Source organism: Dendropsophus ebraccatus, chromosome 6 (genome assembly GCF_027789765.1).
Source record: "Dendropsophus ebraccatus isolate aDenEbr1 chromosome 6, aDenEbr1.pat, whole genome shotgun sequence".
Classification (NCBI taxonomy): Eukaryota; Metazoa; Chordata; class Amphibia; order Anura; family Hylidae; genus Dendropsophus; species Dendropsophus ebraccatus.
Window position 1 is genome coordinate 40,854,720 of NC_091459.1, and position 8,412 is coordinate 40,863,131.

Consider the following 8,412-nt stretch of genomic DNA (forward strand, 5'->3'; position numbering starts at 1 on the left):
ACAATTGTCTGTAGAGTCTTTAGAACATCTGGTTAGCAACATTCTGTGAATAATAAAAAAAAATAATAAAAAAAATCTGCCTAGGCTGGTGCTGTGTTTAGAAGTATACTGTACAAAGAAATAGCTAATAATACATTACCCCATCCACATAAACACTCCAGGCTAGTCAATGGGAGAACAGAATGCAATTACAGCCAACGTGGTAATTTTAGCACAATAGAGACTTGAAAGAATTCCGTTTTTTGTAGTCACATTTTTAGAATTCATAGGATATTTTTACAGATGTAGCAGTGCCTGATGTGAAGTTCGGCTTTTACTAATAAAATTCTAAGGACAGATAACTGGCTAGGCTTATTGACCCGCAATGTAATAGAAAACAATAGAGAACATATTAGGTGCAGTCAGTTTTGGGTAATCTCATGTTCTTTTATGTTAATAGAAACACTTGTGCATCTATACAGCTCTTAGTAAAACCATGATTTTATAGGATCTTTTTATACTTTTGGTATCCATAAAGTGACTAGTTCAAGTTTCTTAGATTGTTGGCAGCTACTTACCACCTCTCTTTTATTAGAAAGCTCTATATATGCCATAGTCTACTAACAAGAAGCAATGACTCACCCTGTTTCATATAAAATGTATATCACATCTTCACTGAAGTCTCTATATACAGCAGTCTAATTGAAATCTGCTTCAGTCAAAACACAGCCATGTTTCCGGCATACAACAAACAGAATAATTAAAGTAAGTTCAGACATGAGAGAAATGTAAAAATCTATTACCATATTAATATGCTATAGTTCTAATTGCATCCGTCACCGTAATATATGCTTCCAAAACACATCCAGAAGGAACGATAAATCATATAGTCACTTGTGCAGTCCCTGCAGGCACCTGGGCACCTGAGTTTTACTTAGTCCAGACATTGATATAGGAAATGTACAGCAGCTCCTGGATTAAGAAATACTCAGACCCTGATCTGCCCTTGTACCAGCATATTCATCACATCATATATACCAGTATACCAGTATATTCAATAACATCTGGATATCATCTGTAAGAGCAGAGGTGCTGCCAGCCCCAAAATAGTCTACACTTATCTCTATGCCCTGTGCCTAAAATATACAAAGTTATCTGGGGATATACACTAAACATATAACATGAAATCTAGAATTCTGTATGATTTGCAATAATATCTATATAAAACACGATTTTGGCAATGAAAATGGGACGGGACCAGTGACGGCTTCATCCATGCTTTCCATGATTTACTGGCCAGATAGATGAATAATCCAGTAATATATCACTTCTGTATTTATTCTCGTGTTAATGCTTTGTATGCAGGATCAATTCACTTCATGGTATGTCTCTATGCAATAGTAATTACTCATTGGATGTCACTTTGATATCTCTTATATTCTGGCAAAAAAACCTGCAACTTTCACAGAACCCATATCTGACAATGCACAGCACAGAGATAGCAATAAGCAGGTGAGGATGGTGTTATACTGTACAGGTCCCACAATAAGTAAATCATTGTGGAATTAATAAATACAAAAGCAAAAAAAATAAAATATATATATATATATATATATGTATATATATATATATATATATATATATATATATATATATATGACACATATTACATTCAGCTACTATTACTATATGGCATTACATGACATGGCACAAACCAGTAAACTGCATCTTATCTGTCTGTCCATCTATCTCCTATCTATCTATCTATCTATCTGACATCATTATCACTTGTTACAGAAAAAGAGAGAAGGAAAAGCAATCACTTGTACATAATAGCCAGATTACAAATCAATGTCCAGTATCAATCAGATACCTGCACAGTTTGAAGTCCCAATAATCCCCATGCTGGAGAAGCTATGACTGGCACTATAACAATTCCTAAGGAACTCTGGCATGGCACTGGAGGTAACACACAATGCTCATGTGAAATGCACTGCATCCTCCTTGCAAAGGTCTAAACTTACAGATGTTGAGGTAAAGTGAAGCCATAGCTTCTGATCTTCTCACTTACCAGCAATCTATAAGTAAGGCAGAGAGGAGCTCCTCCAGTCTATGCCTGATGATGCTGCAGCAGCTCCTGGATCCTGGGAAGATGCTGAGGACAGGAGAGGAGGGAAGGAGTAGTGGAGCTGTGACACAGAGGAGCCAGGGCTCAGCATTTGCTCTGTGCACATCCCTGGGAGACTGGAGCCAGGTGCAGGGCACACTCCCGCAGAGAGCCAGGCGCAGGCACGTCACTGCTCTCCAGCCAGCACCAGCACAGTCACTGGGAGCAGGAGAGGAGGAGGAGGAGGAGGAGGAGGAGGGGGCTACACTCTCTGCCTCATGACACTCACAGCTCCTCTAGCTGACTTGCTCTGTCATTCTAATGCAAAGCAAACTTTTTCCCAGGACAGTCAGTGTGTCCTCTCCTGAGCAGGTACCAGGAGGCTGCAGCTTCTTGCTTCAGGCCATTCCCATGCCTAGACATGTGCCCTGGGACAGCAGGAAAAGACATAGCAAGTCATTATTGTGAGTGGGCGGCTTGGCTGTCACCTGGTGGAAGCTCATCACTAGATCATAAACTGTTGTCTGCTTTGTTATTTCGTATAGACCCTATTACACAGAAAGATTATCATGCAAAATATCGTTATATCGCTGGAATTTAAGCAATAAAATCATCTCTTAGGGTGCCTTCACACGTAACGGATCCGCAGCGGATTTCACGCTGCAAATTTGCGGCGCGATCTGCTGCGGATCCCTGCCCTGTACACTTTATGTCCATCACGCTGTGAGTATGTTAGCAGCCCGCCCTGTTAACACCCCCGCCGCCGGAGCGTATGCTTCACCTGCTCCCCGCTCCGGCTTGCTTCGGGACTCCCAGCGTCTTCATGTCCCACTCAGCCAATCAGTGCGCTGCAGCGGGGCAGCACACTGATTGGCCAAGTGGGACGTGCCTGAAACCCCTGAAGCAAGCCGGAGTGTGGAGAAGGTGATGTATACGCTCCGGCGGCGGGGGGGGGGGTTAACGGGGCGGGCTGCTGACATACACACAGCGGGATGGACATCCCACAGCGAGTTTGTCTGCCCAAAGAGTGTACAGGGCAGGGATCCGCAGCAGATCACACTGCAAATTCTCAGCATGAAATCTGCTGCGGATCCGTTATGTGTGAAGGCACCTTTAACCTTTTTGTATATTTACAAATTGTTTGTTAATCATTATGCGGTTCAGGGAAGAAACAGAGTGCTGCACCTCACACCTATGGCTGATACTAGTGCCGCTAGGCTAAAATAAAAAACACATCAGAATTTTGTGTATGAATTGATCAAGCCATACTGCCCCATGTACCTCGTGCCGGTATCTGATACACATGGGTCCCTACACTAAGTCCACACCGTGCCAGTCAGTGGCCACCAACCCCGCAGGCGTGCACAGCCAGGGAACGGGGGCCATGGGACGGCCCTGCGACCCCCATGCCACAGGACCAGACCCAAAAACACCACACCAAAACCTGGCCAGCACCGCCGGCGGAGACGGTCGCCCCCAAGCAGCACAAGTCTGGATAAGGCATTACACTCACCAAAGCTGCAGCAAACAGAATGGGAAAAAACAGGAGGGATTAAAACCATGTGCACTCAGGTGTCTCCTGCTAATTGCGGTCATGTGGGTCTCACCAGGAGGAGTGCAAAACACGGAGAAAAGAGAGAAACAAAATGCGGTTCAGGTAAGAAACAGAGTGCTGCACCTCACACCTATGGCTGATATTAGTGCCGCTAGGCTAAAATAAAAAACACATCAGAATTTTGTGTATGAATTGATCAAGCCATAATGCCCCATGTACCTCGTGCCGGTATCTGATACACATGGGTCCCTACACTAAGTCCACACCGTGCCAGTCAGTGGCCACCAACCCCGCAGGCGTGCACAGCCAGGGAACGGGGGCCATGGGACGGCCCTACGACCCCCATGCCACAGGACCAGACCCAAAAACACCACACCAGAACCTGGCCAGCACCGCCGGCGGAGAAGGTCGCCCCCAAGCAGCACAAGTCTGGATAAGGCATTACACTCACCATAGCTGCAGCAAACAGAATGGGAAAAAACAGGAGGGATTAAAACCATGTGCACTCAGGTGTCTCCTGCTAATTGCGGTCATGTGGGTCTCACCAGGAGGAGTGCAATACACGGAGAAAAGAGAGAAGCAAAATGCGGTTCAGGGAAGAAACAGAGTGCTGCACCTCACACCTATGGCTGATACTAGTGCCGCTAGGCTAAAATAAAAAACACATCAGAATTTTGTGTATGAATTGATCAAGCCATACTGACCAAAATTAGCAGGATATGCCTGTGCTCACATGTCTGGACCCTATGTCTTCCCCATTCTGTGAGAGCAGCAATGGTAAGTGTAATACCATATCCATACTTGTGTCGTTTGGGGGCAGCCTTCCCCGCCGGTGGTGCTGGCTGGGTTTTGGTGGGGCTTTTTGGGTCTGGTCCTGTGACATTGGGGTTGCAGGGCCGTTCCATGGCCTCTCTTCCCTGTACGTGCACGCTTTGCGGGGTTGGCGGTCGCTGACCGACACGGTGTGGAGTTAGCGTAGGGACCCGTGTGGACCAGAGGACCTGCGCGGTGGTACACGGGGCAATATGGCTTGATCAATTCATATACAGACACTCTGGTGTTGATTTTTAATATAGGCCTAGCGGCATTAGTATCAGCCATAGATGGGATGTGCAGCCGTTCCACTCTCTCCAGTTCTTGTTAATCATTATGATTCGTTCATATACAAACAATCGTAATTACGATTGTAATTGCCATCGTAAATAACAAGAATTGTTCAGTGTATTAGGCTATGTACAAACTTTGTTTAACAGCGTCCGTTGCATAGCAACGGACACTGTTAAACTGCATGCCGCGGGGCTGCATTCAGCACGTTTCGGCAGCCGATACCTCTGTATCAGCTGCAGGAACGTTTTTTTTTTTTTACAATTGATTTGCGGGCACCATCAGGTGTGCCCGCAAATTGATTGACTATTCACTTCAATGCAAAGTGTGGCCGCTGCCTCACTTTACATTGTGTGGACAGCTATTATTTCAGTGAACAGTGTCCAGAAATAATAGGCAGGTACATTATTTTAACTTTCTAAAGAACGGCTGTAAAATATTGATGTGTGAACACAGCGGGCGGCATTGCATTGACTTCAGGTTGTTTGCAAAAATCTCTTTGACTAAAAGGACCCTAAACAAGACACCCCCAATAGTGTAGCCCCTTAATAGAACCCCTTTTCCTAAATGCTCACCACCACCAAACAGCAGATTGTTAAAAATTTCAGTAATCTACTGGTATCATGGTGAAAATTCTAAGGAGTCACATACTGTATTTCATGTGAAGTTATCAATATAGGATTCCACGTACACATTATACACAACTATACTGAGTCTGCCAGTATGCCAGAGTAGGAGATGCTCTCTCTAGCTGCACTGATGCTGATCTTTTTTTTAACAGTGATGTCTGATGGGAAAGAGCTTGAAGTGATAAATTCGGCTCTGCTACATCCCTTACTGTATAGATTTGCAGGGTCGTAAAACATCATCAGCATTTGTAATTTATTTTTTTAGGGTACATAGAAAAGATATAAAAGACAATAAAACACCTTATTTGTGAATGTAAGATTTGACCCTGATCTATTTTTAATGGTTAGGTATATTTAATGTGTTCAAATGTACTCACTTTAACAATAGCAGCATATTCATATGTTATTCCACCATGGATTAGGCATCATGGATCTTACTTTATCCAATAGAAAAATTATGACGCAGAATTTTCATTAATGTAACATTTTGAAATATGTTCTAGTGTAAAAATAAGAGGCCGTATTGTACACGTTTCTTCCCTCATTAGACCACGTCACCGAGTGATTAGCAGAACATAATCTGTAGACCCACTCTTGCTAATGGCCACTGTTAGCAGCAATTACAATTGACAGAGTACAGGAAGAGGGAGTGCTGGATTCGCCCCCTAGTGTTTGCTGAGACAACTGTACACTCACTGATGTTATTCAATATCCTGTACAATCACAGGTTGTCTTTACAGTGAAGTTAATTGCATTCTGCTTATTGAATCACATAACAGTAAAAATACAATTCAGTCTCTTTGACAGGAAGAAAAACATTCTTATTTTGATGTGTAGCTGTTGTCTGTACAGCCCTAAAATAAAATCTGTCAGCTGAAATCCACATAGAGAGCTGACACAAGGTACAGTACTTTTTGTATGTCTGTCTGTGCTTTCAGAGTGTAGAAAAATTGTTCTCTAGTTCTCTAGTTATTCTCTAGTTCAAGGTGTCAGAGAAGCTTTTTGAAGTTCTTAAAGTGCTGAGGGTTGTACTGCCTCCTCACTCCCCCTCCCATCCCTATCCCTGCTTGGGGGTTTAGCTTTCAGCTCACTGTCAAATGATGGTTGGTGGGGGCATGAGGAGGCATTTCAGCTTGCAGCAATTTAATTCTTTAACACTTTGCACAGGATTTTCTATGTTCTGGAGCCACAGATGGATATATGAAGGGTGCCATGGAGGAGATTTATCAAACATGGTGTAAAGTGAAACTGGCTCAGTTGCCCCTAGTAACCAGTCAGATTCCACCTTTTATTTTCCAAACAGTCTGTGAGGAATAAAAGGTGGAATCTGATTGGTTGCTAGGGGCAACTGAGCCAGTTTCACTTTACACCATGTTTGATAACTCTCTCTCTTTGACCTAATTGTTATCTAATAGTGACAGCAGTTTGGAACATGAATTGCAGCTGACTGAAATACTTTTAAGTCCATTTTTTCATCTGATTGTGAATAGTATGGGTTATAGGTTTAAAGGGAACCGATCAGCACATCTGTGCTGATTAAGCTCCCACGGACGCTGCACAGATCTTGTAGAGGGGTTTCCTACCAAGTTGGGGGTTGCTTGCTTGGTAGCTTTATAGCCCAGTAAAATGTTGTTTAACCCCTTAGCGACCCATGACGTATCTAATACGTCATGGCGCCGCGGGGGGTGTTCAGAGCGGGGTCCCGCCGGGACCCCGCTCTGAACGGCGCTGATCCCGGCTGACACGTTCAGCCGGGCAGTGCCTCTGTTAGCCGGCGCGGGTCCCGTTGCCGCGCCGGCTAATTAAGCACTTCAATGCAGCTGTCAAACCTGACAGCTGCATTGAAGGGCTTCAGACATCACATCCCTGGTGTCTAGTGGGTCGGATCTCCCCCCCACGATGCGATCGCGGGGGGGAGATCCGTTCTTCTGGCCGTGCCGGGCCTCAGCGTCGGAATGACGCTGATCCCGGCTCGGCAATAGATTGCTATGGCCTGCAGCAGGCCATAGTAATCTATGACCGATCTAATGGATCTTTGCTGTGTATATACACAGCATTGATCTCTATGAGGGATCAGTGCTGTCTATATACAAGTCCCCCAGGGGGGCTTCTAGTCCATGTAAAAAAAAAAAGTAAAAAAGTGTTTTTATTAATAAAAAATCCCCTCCCCTAATAAAAGTCCAAATCACCCCCCTTTTCCCATTTTATAAATATAAATTAATAAATAAATAAATAAATAAACATATTTAGTATCGCCGCGCGCGTAATCGCCCGAACTATTAATTAATCACATTCCTGATCTCGCACAGTAAACGGCGTAAGCGCAAAAAAATTCCAAAGTGCAAAATTGCGCATTTTTGGTCGCATCAAATCCAGAAAAAATGTAATAAAAAGCGATCAAAAAGTCGTATATGCGCAATCAAGGTACCGGTAGAAAGAACGCATCATGGCGCAAAAACTGACACCTCACACAGCCCCATAGACCAAAGGATAAAAGCGCTATAAGCCTGGGAATGGAGCGATTTTAAGTGACATATATTTGTTAACAATGGTTTGAATTTTTTACAGGCCATCCGATACAATATAAGTTATACATGTTATATATCATAGTAATCATAACGACTTGAGGAACATGCATAACAAGTCAGTTTTACCATAGGGCGAACGGCGTAAATGCAAATCTCCCCGAAATCAAAACAAATTCGTTTTTTTTTTCAATTTGACAGCGCAAATGATTTTTTTCCGGTTTCACAACATATTTTATGGAAAAATTATGCCTGTAATTGCAAAGTACAATTGGTTTCGCAAAAAATAAGCACTCATATAAGTCTCTAGGTGAAAAAATGCAAGCGCTATGGACTTTTAAACATAAAATGGAAAAAGCAAAAGCGCAAAAACGAAAATTGGCTTGGACCTTAAGGGGTTAATCTGGCGAGTGGTACATGAAGAGAGCCATGAATTAGTCATGACAGTGCCAGATGACTAGTTCACGGCTCTCTCCATGCACCACTGGCCGGATTAAACAATGTTTTACCAGG

General features: G+C 43.5%; 1 protein-coding gene across 1 annotated transcript in view; it reads right to left on the reverse strand.

Annotated features, from left to right (window-relative positions):
• HS3ST5 (heparan sulfate-glucosamine 3-sulfotransferase 5) overlaps positions 1 to 2,138 on the reverse strand; it is a 202,577-nt gene extending 200,439 nt beyond the window's left edge. The window contains exon 1 of the mRNA XM_069973638.1: positions 2,051 to 2,138. The gene's annotated coding sequence lies outside the window, so the exon portion shown is untranslated. The remainder of the gene's footprint in view (positions 1 to 2,050) is intronic.
• Positions 2,139 to 8,412: the final 6,274 nt, after the last annotated feature.